Source organism: Ictidomys tridecemlineatus, chromosome 2, assembly GCF_052094955.1.
Source record: "Ictidomys tridecemlineatus isolate mIctTri1 chromosome 2, mIctTri1.hap1, whole genome shotgun sequence".
Taxonomy (NCBI): Eukaryota; Metazoa; Chordata; class Mammalia; order Rodentia; family Sciuridae; genus Ictidomys; species Ictidomys tridecemlineatus.
This window is the reverse complement of record NC_135478.1, coordinates 156,438,388-156,460,418: the sequence shown is the minus strand read 5'-3', so window position 1 is coordinate 156,460,418 and position 22,031 is coordinate 156,438,388. Positions and strand designations below refer to the sequence as shown.

The window sequence follows — 22,031 nt, the reverse complement described above, 5'->3', positions numbered from 1 at the left end:
CTTACTCTATTGATAATGTTTGATTTTTTTTTTTCCTATTGTGTATCTGCCCTTTTAGGCAATTTATACTTTCACATGCATCTATTGTAAATCTGGTCTGGTGGTTGGTCATGAATTCCCTATCTTTGCTGGTCTTCATTTCTCATTTCTAAATAGTACACATTGTTGGTATAATATTCTTGGTTGGCAGTTATTTTATTGTTGTATGCCTCCCAAATAAAACACTCAGGGGAACTGAGCTACACGAAATAACCACACAAGAGACAGAGATACCTTTTTCTTTGGGGTCCTGTGACAGCTCCTCTGACCTTAAGGGTCCACAGAAAGAGAGCGAGCTAGCGAGCGCTTGCTGACCCCTTTTATTGAGAAGCCTTTCAAATGAGGCAAGGGGTCAGGTTTCAGGGGGTTGAGTCTAGCTTCCTGATGTCTGCTGTCAGGAAGGCCACACCCAAAGGTGGGCAAGAGAAGGGGACACACAAAGGGCATTTCCACAAACATTCTGTCCCAAACAGGGCAAAAAGGTAATATCACAAAGGAACAGGTGAGCTCAGTTGACTCCATGGGGCAACACTCCTGTCTGAAGACGTGTCCTCAAACTTCCAGGACTGGGGCAGTATCCAAGTCACTATGAGATGTAGTGATGGTCAAAGCCTTTCTAGCTCAGAGAAGGAGAATATGAATCATTCAGACTGGCTCCTCATTGTTTTATTACAGGATTTGGAACATGTCAAATTCCATTCCTTCCTGTATTTAAGGTTTCTGTGGAGAAACCTGCTATTAGTCTAATGGGGATAACTTAAATGTGACTCAGAGCTTCCCCCCTACAGATTTTGGAATTTTCTTTGTCTTGCACTTTTGCGAGTTTGACTTTAATATGCTGTGGAAGTTCTTTTCTGATCATGTCTATTTTGGGTTCTATAAGCCTCCTGTATATGGAAGTCCATATCATTTCTCAGGTTAGAGAAGTTTTCTGTTATTTTTTTTCATTGAATATGTTTTCTATGCCCTTGACTTTTCCCCTACTTTTTCTTTGGGCACTCAAAAAAATGCAGATATTTTCTCATTTAATAGTGTTCCAAGGTCTCAATTTTTTTTAATCCCCCCCACTTTTTTTTAAATGATTAGGATATTTCGAAAGATCTGCTTTCAATTTGAGATATTCTATCTTCTACTTGATCTGGTCTGTTTAGTATTTCAATTGTAGTTTTTATTGGACTTATATTTTTATTGGACTTACTGAGCTCTTCATTTCCAAGATTTCTTTTTGGTACTTAAGAAATTGAACAAAGCTAGAAATTTTTATTTATATACCACATTGTCTTCCTAATTTCACTTAACTACATATCTGCATTTTCTTGGATCTCATTGAACTTTCCTACAATAAGTATTTTCTTTATCAGATTTCTTCATAATAAGGTTATGTCATTTTGTGGGCATTAAAATTTTTTCTGTGTTGCTATGTCAATTTGTGCCTCTGTTGAGCCTCTACCACTTTAATAGGGTGGCTTTCTTAAGTGGCTTTCTCACAAAGATGTCTTAGGGTGTTGTTAGGAAAAGTTGGTTTTTGTTTCCAACTAGGCACAGTAATTTAACTTCCTTATAGCTTCTTCAGTTGGAATTAATGATTTGGGGACCAGTGGGTATCACAGCAGAACTGGAGGAACCCACTATCTTTGCAGGATTGCAAGAGTGTGAACACTGCAATGGCCCAGTCAGGTGTGACACAGACAACAGTAGGGTTCTCACTGTGTGGCTACTTTTGCAATGGAAAGGAACCCCAATTGGAAGTTCCCTCAGGCACTAATGGTGCTAACTCTGCTACTGGCAAGAGGCACAGGCTCTGGCAGCCCCAGCAGAGATGAGGGATTTTAAGCTTCTAATCTCTGACCATGCCATAGGGCAGGCCCAGAAGCTGCATGGGGAAAGGTGTGGCAGAAACCACAGCACCCAGTCTGTGGTCCTCAGATCCAGTTCTGATAATAATGCCTGGTCAGATGCAGTGCAAGTCTGGGCAGCAGGAGGAACTGCAGTGTTCCTCTCTGCTGCTTCACTGACAGTGCACACCTGGGGGTAGAGTGGTAACTGGGGTCACAGATTTTCTCCCCATGTGCCTGGGAACGGGGCAGCATCCAGAGCCATGGCAAAGTTCCTCTCTTCCCTTTTGGATGAGCATGCCTGGAGACAAAGTGTTCAGTTAGAGCCAGGGAATTGTTAAGGGCCCCTCAGCTTGCCTCCATGGATGGGGAAGCAATGGGAATCCTCCCAGTCCAGTCAATAACCAGGTCCTGAGCCGTGGTACAGAAGGAGGAACAGCTGGAACCAAGTGGGTGCTACTTGGAGTTCTGATACTGGCATGAATTCACTCATGGTTGGTGTCACCTTTGGTCTCAGAAGACAAATGCTCTAATGTCCTGTTTCTTGAGATCACATAACCTTATTTTTCCCTCTTTCATAACACCTGTCCCCTATAATTCAGATCACCCAGTGGGCTTGGGTTCCAATCACTCTATTGAGTTAGGTTTGGTTCATGAGTTAACTAGCCCACTGAGCCAGTACCATGTGATATATTTGGAGTCCAGAGATAGCACTATGCCGGGGTTTCTAACCCCTTAGAGCAACTCTAATTCAACAATAGCTTACTTCCTAGGAACACAGCAAGGACTTTTCCTGGAAGATGAGATTCTTTTCCAAAGCCTGGCTGCTGAGCAGATTTCAGGTTGCTTAACTATATGCAAACCTGTGAGTACTGTGAAAACTTCGATTAGCTAGGATTGCAAGTGCCCATGCTGATGGGGTTTTCAGGGACCCATTTACCCTTGAAAAGGCATTCCTCGAAGCAGTGGAGGGGCATTGGTTGTTGTCAGGGTATTTTGTTTCTATTCTGTCATCCAAGGTCCATTCTGTCTTCCTAATTTCCAATGTTTTCCCACTGTACTCACCTTAAATAAATTTACATACCTGCAAAATTTGGTTCCTCTATGTGAAGGAGGTGGTGAGACCTGGGCACAGTTTTAGTCATCTTGAACCTTCATAACTTGATAAATTTCTTAAGCCCATGTTGAATGTCTTAATCATATTTTCTTTCTAGAAATGCACACAAGTGATATGTTTTCTGAATCTTTCCAATATCTTTTTCACTTCTTTGTACAATGAAGATCATTTGGGAAAATAGGAATTTTGAGCGATCAGATTTTTCTTTAATTTTGCAGATATTTCTCCATTCTCTTTCCTGGCATTTATCATTGCAGAAGGCAAATCTGATACAAACTTTTCTTTTTCTTTTATTAATTTGGATTTGCTTACATTTTTCTTGAAACTTGCATGGCTCTCTGTCCTTTCTGGTTATCATCTTTTTATATTTGACTTATGAATTCTGACAGCATCTAATTTAAACTGATTCAGTGTTAGACACTTAATTCCTTTACTGACTCCAATAAAGATGCTAATACTCTCCATAATTTCTTGACATTTATCTTTACCTACTGAGCTTCTAAATTTATTCTTATGATTTCTGGCTCTTATTTCATGGAGTTAAGTTTCTTTTGTTGCCATTAAGTATCTTAGGCACTATGAAAAATGCTTTTTTATGTTCCTGAGGTAGTAATCACTCATGTTCTAAAATATCATTCCACTTGTGTTCTGCTTTTTTCTCCTTTATTCATTCCTTCCCCCTACTCCCACCCCCGCCCAGTGCTAGGGATCAGGCCAGGATCCTACTCACATTAGGCAAGTGCTCTATCCCCGAGCTATGCCCAGTCCCTCCTATATTTATTCTTAATGAAACATGTCAACTGATGGATATATGAATTTCTCTTCATGACATTCGATGTCTTTTAGAAACTAGCTATAAGTCAGCTAGCAGGCAGGCCAACAAATATATATTCTTGCCCAATTCTGAGATTGTAAGAGGCATTCATCTTTGTTAATGATGCTGTCTGTATATGAATGATTTAGATATCCTTTTCAGGCTATGATATTATAAACAGATTTAATAAATGTAGACTTATAACTTTGAAGTTAGCATCATTGCAAAAGCTTCTGTGTGTTTGCCTCAACCTATAACACTTTTATTCCTCAAATCCATATCTCCATGATACAATGTGCTAATGCTCTTTTCTCCCCCTTCCTCAACTTGTCAGATTAAGTAAAAGCTATACAGGCAAAATTTGAATCTCAGAGTAAAACATACTTTTTTAGCATACATATGTCTTAAAAGCACTTGGGACATGTACTAAAAATTTTAGTTCCTTTTTAATATTAGGGATATACTTACATGCATAATTCTAGTTTATTTGAAATTCAAATTGAATAGGGCATCCTGTATTTTTATTTGCCCAATTCTACAACTTTACAAGTTCTTCTACATTTCTCCCCACTTTTGAGAATCTTATAAAAATGTTTCTATAACACATATAGAAGTAAAATGCATTAATGAGCCAGACAGAGGGTATGTGAAGAAAGGCTGGGCATCAAAGGCTCTCTGACCACTTCATGCCATGAGTACACCTGTGAAGGACATAGTTGGCTCTTTTCTTGCTGCTATAGTTCTGGTGTTTGAATCTGAGGAAAAATAAAATGGTTTGAGGATTCCTTTCTTTCAACTGGGCAGCTTGCTCTCATGTAAGGATTTGGCAGTTGTGAGTTTCCATTGCATTTTTTCAATTTAATTCTATTCATCCTGCATTTGGATGCAAAAGTTCTCTGTGAAAATTGTAGTGTTGGGTGGTTTGTTAGTTTTTGTCTTGATTGTGTGAGAAATGGGAAGAGGCTGTCCTGGCCTTTAGGAAGATGTGATTGGCACTTGTGGGTGAATAAATACCCCTCAACTACAATTTCTGAACTATTCTGAGAGGTCCAAAATCAAAAAGCCAAAGCCAAGCATTGATTATACCTGGCCTAATGAAACTACCAAAATGAAATTGGCCAAAGCTAAATCTACCTCCACAACACAAAGGCAAAGTTTTGGGGAACAAGAATTACAAGATCTTGTCATCTACGGATGTATTCCAAGTAGTGCTTTGGTTCAGTTTTTGATTGTCCAAAAATGTTTATTATAGTGATTCAGGGCTATTTGGACCAGTGAGGATTTTTTTTTTTTGGTGGGTCCCAGTAAGGAATGGTTTATTGAAGATATATTCACCCTTTGCCTATTGTATAGCAACATAAGGCATTTTTTTTTTAAACAAGAATTTCCCTTTTCTACTACTCTGGGACACAGTCAATCACTTAGCCCTCACATCACTTAGAATCACACTTAGTTGCAGGACCATCTGCCACTGACTGTTTTGCAATCCTCACAGCACATAAAAACAGGCTCAGTTATAAGAAAACATCTTCAGAATTGGTCCTGACACTCATAATTCAACCAGTTCCCAGCTACTATCTCTTCTTAAATAAGTCATGCATTTAGCTCAGTTCAAAGCCTGACAAAGGTTATAGACCTTGCTTTTGTGTCTGTGTGCAATGCCTCGTACTGTGCTTCATCTTCCCAAACACAAGCCAATCCACCTGCTTTGCCTGTTTGACTTCTTCCAGCTGGTTTCCCATTTGTCTTGATTTACTTTCAAGGTTTTTGCCTTACTTATCAAGGAAGCCTAGGCACTTATTTTGTGAAGATTCTTTTTTATAGCTGTGCAATTTGATCAGCAGAACATAAGATTGGTGGCAATTATAGTTACTGGGGCTTTGTACAACAAAATTTTTTTTTAAGAATACAGTCCCTAAGAGATAGGAACTGATGAGGAACTTGTGTGGAAGGAGTTCTTCCTTCCACTGCTGCTCATCAGAGGTGTTGAGATAAGCTGGGGAATGCCATGTAACATATAACCTCATGGCTCTTTTTGAATTTCTTATACTGAGAACAGGTTGTTCTGGGAAAACTAACTTTGAGGAGAACTGCTAGACAAAAAGATGCTCCTTTGGGATCCAGAAATGGAGATATTCAAGAGACTTAGATCATGTAGTAGCTGAGTATTCTCTAGTCCTAGGTGCACTCTATTTTGTTCTGCCTCCCCCCCTTCTAGAGGGTTCCCTATGTTTCTGTAGCGGAGCAAGTAGGAGTCTGGAAAAACCCTACTGTTAGTGATTTACCCCCACAAATCTTTCTTTTCCTAACTTGTAAAATGAAGTCAATAATTCTTAATTAATTGTATAGTATATGATTGAAAGATCTGCCATACTAAAACATTCAAGGGGTGGGGTGTTTATTTTAGACCAAGATTTGTTTGTCTTCACATAACCATTTTGAGGTGGGCATTCCAAAATGGAGGGGTGGCTCCACTCCTGTAAGTCATTTAGAAGCACAGTTTCCTTCAATCTAGTTGCTATGTGAGTTCCAAGGCCATTTTCCACACTGACAAGGATAAGGTTGAGTAGCAGCAAATCCAGCCTGTAAGAAAGATAAAAAAAGGAAGTTCAGGTGAGCCATTTTCCTTAAATCTCACACCCAAGAGCTTTGGCTCTTCCACTCACGCTATTGGTGAGAGCTTAATCACATGACTATACCTAGCCACATGCAAAGCAGGGAAAAGTCATCTTGAACAGAGAAGCCATGTGCCCAGGAACTAAGGGAAGATGAGATTTTTGAGGGCAATCGTGAGATATAAATTTAAATAATTTTGAAGTGCCAAGCACATGCTACTCTGAACTATTACTGAAGGCCTAATAAGAGAAACCATATGTGGGCAGAAAAAAAAGCTTTTCTTAAGAGATTGATGATTGGGAAAGGGGAAAATTGGAAACATGATGCATAAATTCAAACATAGGCAGGGAACAGGAAGCACTAAGTCAAATTCCATTACATTTAATTAATTGAGGGTAGCAGTGGAGGTTGGGCATGGCATAATTCTCCTGAGGGACCTTTCAGACACATGACAGGGATGGGAAGCCATTCCCTTTCTGTTGTAGGGCCCATGGCTTGTACTTTTTGTTTAACATGTTTTTTTTTTTTTTTTAGAAATTATAGGTATTAGATAATTGCTACATTATTACTTTCTTTCAACCAAAATCAGTATTAAAAATCTTTTTTTTAAGAGATTTTTTTAATATTTACTTTTTAGTTTTCAGTGGACACAACACCTTTATTTTAATTTTATGTGGCACTGAGGATCAACCCCAGCGCCCTGCACATGCGAGGTGAGTGCGCTACTGCTTGAGCCACATCCTCAGTCCAGAATTAAAAATCTTAATGAACTAAGTGTGTATTCTACTGACCCACTTATCAGTTGAATACTTCATATGTGAATTCTAGAGAACTCCATTCTCTAGAGTACTACAATTTCTTTCATAATTTTAGAATTCAGATTTGAATGATAAATAGTTGATAATATACATGAAATGTCTTGAGTCATACAAAAGTCAATTTATTTTTGGTACCAGTGATTAAACCCAAGGGGACTTAGCCATTGAGCCACATTCCCAGAACGCTCCTGTTCCCGTACACACAATATTTTTTTGAGAGAGGGTCTTACTAAGTTTCTTAGGGCCTCCCTAAGTTGCTGGGGATGGCTTTGAACTCATGAACCTTCTGCCTCCCAAGCCACTGGGATTACAGGTGTATACCACCACACCTGGCCAAAAGCCATTTCAAAATTATTAAAATATTTTTGCTAAACTATACTAATTTTTATTTTTTTGACCCTAAAGCAGAGAAATAGTTTTTCAGGAAGTAAACTCGATATTACAAATCTATTTGAGTAATTGCTAATAAACAGATCTATCCCATTTGTTATAACTTAGAAAACTTTATTTTGAAACTGAAAGGGCATATGTAGAAAGTGATAGAGATTATTTCTCCATGATGTAATTATGAAAGGTTGCCATTTTCTTGTCTGTCTAGCATTTCTTTATTCCTAAGAACGAGGAAAATAATGTGGAGAATTGGAAGGTAGAAAGAATGAGACTTCATATAATCATGCCTTTTAACAGAACTTCCAGCTACAAATGTTGCAAAAGGCTTTTCAGGTTTATAGTCACGACATGATTTTTATTAGGTAAGTAGGGAATGCATACAGGATGCTGGTTGTGTTTTCAAATGTAAACCTAAAGCACAGAGGCTATGGTCCCCAAAGCACTGGTGGGAAAAGGATCGGAATCTGTAACATTTCTATTCAGGGACCCAAAACTCATGAAATTCATTGTTCACAAAAACATATTGAGTGCAAAGGACTAACATTTCCTTTGCCATTGTTTCTTTCTTTAATGCTCCCTAGTGCCCCATACTCCTCCAGGAAACAGCTCCCCACTCCTTCCTCTTAATGAACATCAAAAGACTTAGAAGCTGTTTGTACATCCATATGTTCACTGTAGAGACTGGAATCAACTCTTATTTCAAGTTCCCATGTGGGAATTCCAGGGTTACTCCAGGATATGAAGGTGAAGACTGTTGTATTCATTTTCCAAACCCATCAAAATCTAATGTGATCTGTCTCCAAAAAGAGATTGATCATTTAAATTTAACCCTATATTTCCAGAATAGAATTCATTGTGGTCAGGAGTCCTCGCAATAAATTGCAAGTGCAAATAACCAGGAAGAAAGAGATGGAAATTACCAGTTATAAATGAAAAGTACTTATTTTGGAAGTCTTATTTTAAAATACTGTTGCCCGGACTGGGGGTGTAGTTTGGTAGACTGTTTGCCTAAGATGTGAGAGGCCCTGAGTTCCATCCCCAGCACCTGAGCAGGGAGGTGGGTAGATTTTCAAATGTGTTGTTATTTTGACCTAGGGTTCTGGCTTCATACCTTACTTGAGCATTTGGTCTTATCCAAATCTCATTTTCTTTAAAGTTAGTAAAAGTGAATTTGACTATGAAGTCAATGTTGGTTCACAAGGAAAGGAAGCTTATCTTCTTGTCCTATATACATATGATTCAAACTACCTATTACAGGTAATTGGATAGAGGGGATACTAATAAGCATACAGTTTTACTTATCTTATTTGAGGAGTTTTTATTTTTAAGATCTTAGGAAAATAATAGGTAAAACAATTTGTTTTCTTGAACTGCTGAGTTACAGAAAAGTAGACATGAAAAAATATGAATGTCAATGTAATAGAATAACACATTTTCAGTAATTCTTTGTGGTCCATTTGAACCAAAATTTATGGGGATTCTTTAGTCACAAGAAAGTTTGAGCTTAATAAGGAAATCAAATCTGGCTTAAGAAAGTTCAACACTTTTAGTCAACATAAATGAAGTATATTTTGTCATTGTTTTTCTAGTTGTATTTCATAAAACACTAGTTCTAAGGCACTGACAATATATATTATGTACAAACTAACCAACCTTTATTTTTTTAGATGTACAAACAAAATCACTTGTCACTGTATTAGTTTTATGTTGCTGTGATCAAAGTATCTGACATCAACAACTTAGAGGAGGAAATATTGATTTGGGCTCATGGTTTCAGAGATTTTAGACTACAATTGGCCTGCTTCATTGCTTTGGGCCTGAAGTGTGGCAGAACATCATTGTGGACTAGCCTGGCAGAAGAAAGCTGTCAACTCATGGCAGCCAGGGAACAGAGAGAGGGAGAAAAAGGGGCCAAGGACAAAATAAGGGCACAGCCCTAGTGGCCTACTTTCTCCAACCATGCTCCATCTGCCTACAGTTTATACCACCTCCCAGTAATCCATTGAGCTTTTAATGGATTAATCCACTGACATGATTAGAGCCTTCATGATCCAATCACTCCCCAAATGCTTCATCTCTGAACTTTGCTGCATTGGGGACCAAATTGTTAAAACACGAGAGTTTAGGGGACACCTCATATCAAATCATAACATGAACATTCATAACTAAATGAAACACTGATGCAAGAAAGAGATAAACAATGTTGAACAAGGAATGAATAAATCTAATAATTTTTAGAAATGTGGCTTAATATCTGAGTTAAGAATTATTTAGAAAGGGTATCTAGGAAGTGACCAAATTATACTGTTATATTGTGTACATGTACAAATATGTAAAAATGAATCCCATTGTTACATAATTATAATGCACCAATAAAAAAGGTATAAATAGGGAACCTGGGAATTATTTCAGCCTAAAATAGAAAATGTATACCAAAAAATCCATGAGTATTTTTAGATTTAAGTGAAAATCTCAGAGCATCATTCTTGGAATAATAATGAGTAGGAAGCTGAGAGCCAAGCCCAAACTGGGAGGTATGAGGTTGCTGCTAGGTCGTTGCCTATGAACTTTGGATATGCAAAACCACAAATATTGTTTGGAAAATTGAAGTAATTTTATGTACTATTTACAATATAAAGAGTTATTTATTTGTGCCTGATTTTCTAGTTATGGGGTTATTACTCTACAGGGTGGGTAGAAAATTATCTTTCTTTGGGGGAAGTACAGACTGAAGATTATAGAGCCTTTGCTATGGACTTCCTAGAACATGTTTTTCTTAGCAGCAATGAGTCCCAGGGAGCAACCAGAACAGACCCTGTGTTGATCTTGGCTGCCTGAACAGGTGTCCTATAGAAGCTTATCATCTTTCTCCACTCCCAGAGACGTGCAGAGAGCCCTATAGGAAACACACAAGTCTGTTGTCTTTGGATGGTTAGGTTGTTTCCTCTTTCTTTATATTGTTATGTAGTTAGCAAATTTACTTTTAAGATTCTTTTTACTTCTGGAAACTTGAAAATGTCTTGTTTTTGCATTAGTAAAAAATCATGATAGAAAATTTTATTTATAAAAATATACTTATATATCAATACACAAAGGAAAGGGTCCAAAAAGATGCATTTCAGAAATGTTTGAAATGTAAACTGAAGAAACTTGGCTAATTTTCTAGTCATAACTTGGATAAAATAGTTAAGAAATGTTTTAAAAACTTATAGCTTTTTCTTCTATTCAGTGTTAATGCTTGATTGCCTCTTTCTGCAGCTATGACTTGTATAGAAGCTTCCATTTAAATATCTGATCAAAACTTCCAAATACTTAGCATGTGAAATAGGGAAAATCTTGTCATATATATATATATATATATTTTATATTTAAGGGCACCATATGTGCCCTGAAATTCCTTTGGTGTGTCATAAGAATGAAAGAAAACCTATTACAAGACAATGCTGAAAAGTCAGATTATAGTATTGAATAGCCCACTGTAATCTATAGTGCCCTTGAGAAAATCCAAGGAACTAGGCAATCCCTTTCTCCCAACACCAAACCAGGCAAACCAAGTACAGCTTTAATGGTTAACACTAGCAAATGACAAGACAAAATGAAAATTCCTTTATATTAATGTAAATGAAAAATCTCAAATCTTTCAAATCCTAAACCTTTAAATGCATTGTCCATCTTACGTAATGAGTAGAGGGATAATGATGCGTTGTCTTTGGGAACTTTTAGTGACCGCGTCTCCAACCCTCAATGGGATGTTTCTCTTCCATTCCTACAAGAACCCTAACTCTGGCATCACCTCAGCTGGATATGCTTCCTTCTATTTCTTGGAAATGTAAAATCCCACAAAGGCCTCTGCAAACTTTATTCAAAGAAACATCTTTCTATTTGGCCAGTTGTTTCTCTCTTCATCCTAAGTGTGCCTGCTTTCTCTTTGCTTTCCATCAACACAACCACACATTTCACACCCTGTCAAGCACCATGCCAGGTGCTCCTATCAGGCACTCCGTGTTTTCTATGCAATTAAATCCTCTCAGTTAGGCTCTTCTCCCAGGAGGAGTACTGCCTTTGGTTTCCATGTCTTCAGAAGTCTTTTTCTTCCTCACTCAACTACCGATGCCTTCTTTGTTAAGATGAAGGGGACAGAGTATGGAATCAGTGGACTCTGCATCAGAGAGAATTTAAACTGGCTTCTTTACTTACTACCGTGTGCCCTTGGAAGAGGTACTTACTCTCTCTCAACTTCAATTTTCTCTTCTAGGTGAGGGCTGCTAAGGAATTAATGAAATGTAACTTGCCTTGAGCAGGACCCAGATCACAGAAAGCATTTATTAAATGGTAGCAATTCCAATGCCCATGAGATAGTTTCAAATCACTTCTACATGGGCATGTTCAGAGTGGTCAGTTGACTTTTTAATGCTATTATGTGCACATCCATTAAGCCTATTCAAACATTTATTTTAATATGTAAGTAAATATCTAGATAGTATTTCTCTTTGTATGTATAGGATTTAAGAAAATCCTGCCTCATATGTTGATGCATGCCATTATCTCAGTGGTAAGGGAGGCTGAGGCAGGAGGATTTCAAATTCAAAGCCAGCCTCAGCAACTTAGAGTGTCACTAAATTGCTTAAGGCCTTGCTATCTGAAAATAAAAAATTTAAAAGGGCTGGGAACGTGGCTTAGTAGTTAAGTGCCCCTAGGTTCAATCCTAGTATAAACATACAGCCCTTATTCTCCTCTTCTGGTACATATATTAATGGTAGTTTTATTGTAATCCCTATCCTTTTGTTTGATCTCCCCTGCATTTTCATAGAGCAAGAAATAGCAATAAATTAGCTATAATTGTTATGGCTTTCCTTCCATTTGCCACTTTCTTTCTTTGCATCTTCTTATAATTTAAACTTTCCACGGTATAGAATGAAAAGTGGAAGTTCCCAATTTTTCCACAGCTTCAGTGAGTAGGCTGCAAAATGTTTAATGGACTGCTTCAACCAATGCATTTTAATGGCTCCCCCACATGCTCCTGAAGATTTTTATATTTTAGTTTTCTCCTTCCCATGTCCTCAATATCCCATGATGAACTATGAAGATTTGAGCCAACGGAAGTAGGAAGAGTTATTTCTTACTTTAAATGATAGCAAATTTTGCAGATAAAGTTAATTTCACATTATTCTTTTAGTGACTTCTCTGTCATTTTTTTTTTTTCAAATGAAAACTCCTAACGTATTTCTCCTGACCCCCTAGTGATACCCAGATGTGACAAGGGATCTAGAAATATCCTTAACTTGCCTGGAAATTGTTTCTATTCCAATACATACCTAGCTTTTCCAGTATTTAAATTTTGCTCAAAGGTTTTTCTAAGAAGATCACAGGACAGGAATGCTATATTTTTGCTAACATGCCTGGGCTTTGTTTCCATCTTGTCAGGGGTATGACTTATGAAGTTTCCTTTATCTGTAAGAGAAAGTTGACCTTTTGTGCTAACTCCCCTTCCTGGTGAGTCAGCCTGCTCTGGGCTTGCCTCCTTGCTCGGCTCCAAATGCCTCACTTCCCATTGCTTCTGCAGGACCTCCCCTTATCTAGGCTCTTCTCCAAACCCATCCAACCAGCCCCATCCTTGACGCAGACTTTTGTGTATGATTAGTTACTTTTTAGTTTCTACATATTAAATCATGAAAATCAAAATAATTTATTATCCTATCCTAGCACATCAAGTAAAAATAATGCTAGTAAAGGTTATGCAACAATCTTTTCCAGAAAGGAGATAATGCTGATATAATGAGAATTTTATGGTATCACAAAAACTCAACTTCTAGGCAGTTACAATAGGTAGCCATTTTATTTTTTCTTTTTTTGGTCCAGAAGATTTACCTGAAATTATCTAGCAACCATTTTTCTCCGTATGTATCTCCAATTCAAAAAATAAAATGGAAAGAGATAGAGGTAACACTCTTCAAAACTAATTTAAATGTTTGGAGTAGAGAAGGGAAGTTGTAACAGATACTGGTTAATTTATTCAGCAAATGCTGACTGTCTACTTTGTGCTACTTCACTATTTCTAAACAGAAAAGAATTACCCCTCAGACAGTGTTTCCTTACTGACTGGGGATGGGCAGTCCAAGAAGCAGAACATTTTTGTTGATAAGCTATAGACAAAGGATACAATAAGTATCTTGTATCTCTGCTCATTGATTCCAAAAGCTGAGTTAAGCCTTTTATAAATAGCAATACGAATCATCCTTATCATAGTAATAAGACTGATCTTAGTAGGAAAAAGCCAGGATTCCATGATTTTCCATTTTATACCATCTATCCTTACCCAGCTTCCTTTTTTATAACAGCAAAATCCTGCGTAACACAGTATATCATGCTTTCATGGGAAAACATGTCTCTTTTTTGTAGAAAGATATTTATAATTAGTTTTTATGAAACTTAGAGGAAGGTGTCGTTACAATCCTAAAGAATGGCAGCATATAGATCATCAGATGAGATCATTGTTTCTATCTGGAATCCTCTATCAAAAGTGAAGTTTCCTCCAACTTAGTACCATTTCAATTTGAGCTGAGTATATTTCCAGTACTTAATAATTGGTTGCAATTATTTGACCTATAGATCATTAGATTCATCCCTTACATGCTCTAAATCCTGACTCTATGGCACAATTAAATTATGGCATATATTAAATTTTTATAGTTGCACACTACAACATTTCTTTAGATATATGAATAACACTAAGTAGGGTAGTGTAGCTTCATGGGAAAAGTTCTGGCTGGAATTAGAAGACCTGAATTATTTTTTTTCCTTTGCATTTCTTTTGTTGTTTTTCACTTTTTTATTCTTTTTTAGATGTACAGGATAGTAGAGCATATTCTGACACATTATACATAGAAAACCTTTTAACTAGCTGTAGTCATTAACCAACTATGAACTTAGGCAAATTATTTAATCTCATTTAAATTCATTTCTTTGTCTTAAGGTTGTACCCTTTCAGTGCTAAAACTCAAATAATAAAAATTGGCACTTTGAAAATCAAATTAACAAACTATCAAAATGCCTTGACCAATTAAACTTTAATGATTTTGCATCTTTAAATACTATGTCTGCTTAATACAAAGATGTATGAAAGCAAAGTGGCCCATAACTTCAATGCTCAGATAAAAAAACATACATAGTGTTTTAAAAGGAAATTTCAGAAAGTAAAATGAAAAGTCCAAGTTTTCACTTCTATTCCCCCTACTGTCCCTGTACCATTTCCTGAGAGGTAAAAAGTAAGATTTGGCTATGACTTTTAAAAATCATGGCATACTAAGAACTATGTGATGCTTGGTGAGTATTTCCTAATATATGCAGATTCTACCATAAAACTGTATGTATGAAAAAAAATTTAAAAGAAAACCCTTTGTAACAGTAGGGACTGGTTTGAGTATTTTCTAAAATCTCTTTAAAATGCCTCTGTATAAGTGTTGTTTCTGTCCTAGACACAGAAGGTAAGCACAATATATATGGAGACAGACTTGAGGGTTTTCTCAAATGTCTATTAAATAGGTATAAGGAGCACCTAAGGTTTTAAAATAGTTTATTTATGTTTAACTTATTAATACAAATAAAATAAGGTGGGATATGACTACTTTTTCTTCAGCAAGGTAATTTTTTCCTAAAATTTTAATAAAACATTTAAAGAACAATCCAAACACCTAAGGCTGAGCAAGTTTGCTGTGGCATCAATACACCACCACCAGTTTAGTCATTCAGACAGTTCTCTTGAAAGGTCCCAAGTGTCCTCTGAGAGGGAAGTGGAGCACCTGTGAAGCCCCACAGGAAGACCTGGGTGTAACAATAAGGCTTTCTATTCTGGAAAACTGATTATGAAAGGGATCATACTCAGGGACAGAAGATCAAGCAGTCTTGTATATTTGTGGGTAGCCTAAGATGCACACTACAGGTGTTTGGGGCAAATTTATTCTCGAAGGTTACATTTGTAATTCATAATGGCAAGGTAACTTTACATAAAATATGAAGCTTAAGTTCACCAATATCAAACAACTATAGAATACACGTTCTCAGATCAAAAAGTAAATGGAGGGGCTGCGGCTGTGGTTCAGTTAGAGCACTTGCATAGCACGTGTGAGGCACTGGGTTTGATCCTCAGCACAACATAAAAATAAATAAATAAAGGTATTGTGTTCATCTATTACTAAAGAAATATTTTAAAAGTAAATGAAACATTTAATATAATGGACAAAGAGTGTACCAGTAAAGAATGTCATGAGTCTTTTTTTAAAGTTAAATCAGCATCAATACTCAGGTATAATTATTGTACAGGTTAAGCATTCCTAATCTGAAAAGTCAAAACACTCAAATCTAAAAGTTTTTGAGCACCAAGATGATGCTGCAAGTGGAAAATCTCATACCCTGAAACTTTGACTCATGTACAACATAGTTAAATTTATTGTATAAAATTACCATCAGGTGTATGTGAAACATAAATGAATTTTATGTTTAGATTTGGGTTCCATTCCCAAGATATCTCATTAGGTATACACAAATATCCCCAAATCTAAAACATTCTGAACCCAAGCATTGGATAAGAGATATTAAACTTTTATTAGAAAATTAACTTTAAACAAGAAGAAAGCTTCTGATTGTATATATTAAAAATTACCAAAGAAAAAGACCTCCAGGAGGTCTTACCCCAATACCCCTAAATGTGTGGCAGCACATCATGGTAAGAGCACAGACTCCAAGCCATGCCCACTGTTTCAATCCCAAAGCTGACTCTTGCTTGCTGGGCTGGTCTTGAAAAAATTGTTAGCCTTTCAGTCTCCCATTTTCTTTACCAGAAAAATGGGAATGACAGTAGTACCTAGATCACTGTGTTATTATGAAGATGAAGTAAGTAACTACATGTAAAACACTTCTCTGGCATATACTAAGTGCTATGTAATACCATTACTTACATAGATCTAATCAAGAGCATTGGGAATGTTAAAGTGTTTTTATTTGGAAAATAGCTTAATCAAAAGCAATGCCATTGTTTAATTAATACACAAAAATGGGGAGGGGGTAAACAAACTAGTATTTTGCATTTAAGTCCAGAAAGTACATACAAGATATATTAAAATATTGTGTAAAAAGATTGAGTTCACAAGCCCTCCATTTATGAATCCATTTTTGCACAGAAACTGTATACATACAGACTAGATGGGAGTTTGCTGAATTAATTTTAAAAATAAATTTTACAGTTTTTTTCCCTGAGAATCCCTTAATGAAAAAGCAACAAAGATAATGAGAAAGAACCAAACAGATGGCTTCCTTTGAAATTTGCCAAACTTTTACAGCATCATTATGATAGATTTCCATTTGGGTCTCCACTGTTTAAAAGTAAGTGGGACATTTGGATCTAGAAGAGAGCAGGGATGATTAAAGGGTTGGAAACCCAGGCTTAAGAGGAAGGGATCATGGAAATGATGCTGGTTGGCCAAAAGAGAAGGCTGTGGGTGACTTAATTACAGTCTTAGTGTATATAATGTGCCATATAAATGGGTTGGGGAACAGATGTTGTTCTTCCACAGAAAAATAGAACAAAATGGAATGGAAGCACGTTGGCTTGGATTTGAGAAACATCTTTTTATCTAGGAAAGGTTGTTGAGGAACTAAATGTTTGTGTACTTAACCAATATTTGATTCCTCCTGCCTGGGTACAGTGGTAAGTGCTGAGGATTAATTGATAATTTAGATACGGATTTTATATTGAGTGAAACTGGCCTCAGAATTAAATTTGCAATAGAACTAGTGACCCATGCACATTAAGGTATGTGAGGAAAGAGACAACCAGGTGGGGGAAGGCAAGCATGTGGCAATTTTCCTTCCTATTTAAGTTGCACAAGGAAAAAACAGTTTTCTGAGGACACAACAGAAGTGGTGTGGGAGTTTGGTATCTCACTCAAAATGGCTACCCTGGGGGCACATGAGATGTGTCAGCCATGGGAATGGCTGAGGAAAGGTTCAGATTAGGCAGGGAGGGAAGCAGATGGATCTTTTAGGACAGGGAACTATGCAGTGGAAAGTCTCCCCTTGTACCCTGCCTCCTATAGGAACCCCAGGAGAGCCACTCTCCAGATGACCATCTCCCAGAGGCACGATAGCTATCAAGAGAAGTAATTTTCTAGAATGTTCCCATATAACTCAGGACATTCACTTAGCTACTCCTCAGTTATATTCTTAATAATCAACTGATATACCTTGCCTGTGCTTCTCTTTTACTGAAGTGTGAGAGAAGGCCAGGGAATATCCATGTCGTCTCTATGTACACCACTCTCCCAGTACCTCAGTGTGTTTATCGACCTAGAAACTCTCCAAATCTTTAATGAAGCTTCCAGAAAAAATTCCTAAAATAGTCATCAATGGACACTGATTTTATCAATCATGCCTAAGTCAATCAATCCTCTTCTCCAGAAGTTGGGGTTAAAAGTCCCAACCCTCTAATCACAGGACTGGTTCCTCTATCGTGCTTCTCTTCCCAACTTATGTCTATGAAACAGTTGGTGCATTAACCAAGAGAAGTTGTAAGGAGCTGCAAACTAATTTATAAAAGGTACTTGGAAAAAGTTATTCCTTTTGTCATATAACAAGATTTAGACATTCTTGGAATAAGCATATTTTATTATTTCTTTTGAAAAACTTCAGAATATTTTATTTCATTATACGGCCATTTGATGTCTGTGGGAAATGTGGTTCTGATACACTGTTCTGGCTTGAGTAACTCTGACAGAGTTTTCTGAAATGACATCCAGGCACATTTCTTCATGTGAATGTCACCGAGGGATCATTCTAATACATAATTTGCAACTGGCTGGAAATACTTTTAGAAAAACTGAAAAATATTTTAGGTTAGATCTCCCTCCTGCTCCACAAAAGCAGACCCTGTGATAATGATTTGAGTCCAGATAGCTTGCTTTGGACGTGAGACAAAGAATGAAATTAGTGTAGAATACACCAATGAACAAGCTAACATCCTAGGCAGCTGGGGCTCAATTCCCACAGGTAAGAACACAATTCAGTTTTTCTCACCTGAGACATGAGGAAGCTAGAATACCTATCTACCAAGTGATTGAAGACTGCTTTCATAGATGGTCATGTCCTGAAACCTATGCAATATTTTGCCTGAAAGCATTTGGAAAGAGGCCTTTGAATAGACTACTTAAAATTCAGTCCTTTTGAGAAATGGTAGGGAAGGAGAATATCAGATTTATTATAACTCTAAAATCACAGGCCTCTAGAAAAATCTAATGCCACTGAGAAGCCATTGTTTGAGGAAAGAACTTATTTAAAGTTAGATTCAATATTTAATATTTTAAAAAGTATAATGTGAATTATAAATACAGTCAGTCATGCGTTACTCAGTGAAGGGATGCCTCTGAGAAATGTACTGCTAGGTGATTTTGTTCCTTGTGCTTACACGGCCTAAGCCAGCCATGTTGCTAGCTGATTATGTAATGTCATGGGACTGCCACACTGCACAGGTAGCAGTGACTAATTTTTAGTACAAATTTTTTGTAAATATAAACAGAAAATGATCATTGTTAACATAATAAAATCCACGGGGTTCAATCCTACAGATGATTTAGTAAATTTATTTTGAAGTTTAATATAAATGTGAAATTTTCCATTGATTTTTATACTGTAGCCTAAGTCTCAATGAGGCAGCTGGGATTTTCCTCATAATATGAATACCTTTTTCTTTCTTTGGAAAACCAAGTTCAGTATTGAGGGTTAGAGACTTGGAATGAGCCAGGAAGTCTGTGAATGGCACAAATGTGCCTGGTCTCCAAATAATGGCAAGGCCTAAAGAATCTCTTGCAGCACTAAATGGACATTTTTCAATTGAGGGAAGATATGGGTCATGATGTGCCCAAAACTGTTTGTTACCTTTCTGATGTCCAAAGACCTGACAAGAACAGCAAAAGGGGGACATTATTTAGGGCTCACGGTTTCAGAGGTCTCAATGCATAGATGGCCGACTCCATTACCCTTGGCCAGAGGTGAGACAGCACATGGCAATCAGGAAGAAGAGCTCTGCTCAGCAGTAACAAAATGTAAAACCCAAAGGTGTGCCCTTAGTGACTACCTCCTTTAGCCACCCAGTTAATCCCATTCAGTGGATCAACCCACTGAATAGGTTACAACTATCTAATTATTCATCTTGGAAAATTCTTACATGGACTTTTGGGGGACATTTCACGTCTACACTACAACAAAACATCAACATTACAAAGTTCTGTGACACTGATTTATTTAATCCTTAATCAATGCAGGGCATAATTATTACATCCCTTTTTCTGGTATGAAAACATGATAAAGCAGATCAAGTAAATTTCCCCCATTGGTAATCGAATAGGAAGTAACAGAGTTGGTGAAAAACCTGCATTCTTGAAGGGAGAATCTGAGCCCTCTTTCTATTACCCAATTCTTGTTTCTTAGATTAGATGGATCATTGTACCTTTAACACTGAATCCAAACAGCCATGGATTTATCTCAAAAGTAAAGGCAAAGTTACAAGAGACTTTTTTTTCTAAAAACGAGTGCTCAGCTCTTTCCAGTTGCCCATTTGGGGGTAAATGAAGATTAAAATAATCATTACCTCATAGTGACTGTGGGTTAAGGTTCTGTAGCAGTTTAGCCTGTGGTTCCGACTTGGTTATTCTCTCAGGGTTGCAACGGCCTGGGCCTAGAGGACCCACATCCAGGTTTGCTCCCGTTACTATCAGGTCTGTTTCTTGATTGCTGTGTGCACTCTTCCCTGTGCTGCATGAGTGTTCTTATGATGTGTGTGTTAGTCAGATTTTTTTGGACCCAACCAGAACAACTGTAGAGGAGGAAAGGTTTACTTTGAGACCTCTGAAGCCACGAGTCCCTATCAAAAGGCCAGCTCTATGCCTCAGGGCTTGAGGTGAGGCAGAACATTATGGCAGAGGGATGCAGCTGACACGATGATCAAGAAGCAGAGAGAGGTCTTCACTTGATAAATACAAATACAAACCCACTCCTCAATGCTCACCTCCTCCAGGCATACCCTACCATGGGATTAATTCACTGATTGGGTTAAGACTCGTAACCCAATCATTTCTCCTCTGAACCCTCTTGTATTGTCTTAAGTGAGATTTTGGGGAACACCTCACATCTAAACCATAACAATTTGGCAGCTGGCTTCCCCAGAGTCTAGGTGGTAGTATTCTTTGGTCACATAGACCAAAACAGGTACAATGTGGGAGGGGGCTATCCAGTGTGAACTCCAAAAGTGGGGGATGATTGAGGGCTTGCTACCACACTAAGAACAGATGCTTAGGGGAATTTTATTTCATTACTCCTCAGACATAGAATATGGGATATGTAAAGAGGATTTTTTTCCATATAACTACATAAACTCATTATAATATTGTTGTCATATAATTTGCTATCTTAGACTGAGCTCAGAATAAATTAATACAGAATTGGTAAGACATGAAGACCTCATTCTTCTATGCAAAGAGTACAATCTTAGGGAATAACTATGCCAAGAACATAAACAGAGGTCAATGAGAAAGTTCAAAGAAGTATCATGGGATTCAAATAATGAGGTGGAGCTGCTATACACTTAGAATAAGACAGAGCCCAGGAGTGACATTTCATTGTAAAGACAATGGCAAAGAGAAATAATAGACTCAGGAGGGAGTTTTACCAAGTCTTTGAATCACAAATTCTAATAATCACACCTTCATACACAAAAGTCAAGTAGGGAAAACACGTTGCAATGGTGGGTGTGAATTAGCTCTTTATGAAGCCCCCTAATAGAAGTGTACCTGGAAGGAGGGAGAAAATGTCAAGATAGACTGAGCTTCATCTTACTATTACAATAATTTTCTCTCTTCCAGTCTTGCATCTCTTTATCCACAACACACTGGGCCACAGCTAGATGGACACATTTATTTTTCCATTGTATTTCATCGGCATGGCATGTCCTTCTCTACATTACCACTGCCATACATTTCCAACTTTAGTTCGAAGATTGCTTTGTCTAGAAAGATTTTTCTGACTCTCCTCTTCCCCAGCTAAACCATCACTGTGAATACATTTATTTTTAGCATGGCACTTACTGTTTAGTTGATTCAAAAAATGCACATTCCAACTTTGCAATCAATGGCATAACTTGACACATTATTTTCCATTGTCAAGGAAAAAAATATATCCTGCAATCAGTGGTGCCTTGATGGGATTTGTTTACCTTCACTTGCATGCTTACTCTTTCCCTAAAACTAGAGGGACCATGAAGCCTGAAATAACTTCGTTTCATATCTTCATTGCCTGTCACAGTAACCTGTATGTAGTAGGTTGCCCACAAACATTTGAAGAGTAAAGGAGGTTGATCC

At 37.3% G+C, this 22,031-nt stretch overlaps 1 long non-coding RNA gene across 2 annotated transcripts in view; it reads right to left on the bottom strand.

Moving 5' to 3' along the window:
- Positions 1 to 270: 270 nt before the first annotated feature.
- The window catches only part of LOC120891660 (uncharacterized), a 156,839-nt gene continuing 135,078 nt past the window's right edge, over positions 271 to 22,031 (bottom strand). For both annotated transcript variants that reach the window (XR_005736162.2, XR_013435118.1), the window contains exons 4-5: positions 2,959 to 6,388; positions 271 to 2,175 (exon numbers count right to left, since the gene is read on the bottom strand). This is a non-coding gene — a long non-coding RNA (uncharacterized LOC120891660). The remainder of the gene's footprint in view (positions 2,176 to 2,958; positions 6,389 to 22,031) is intronic.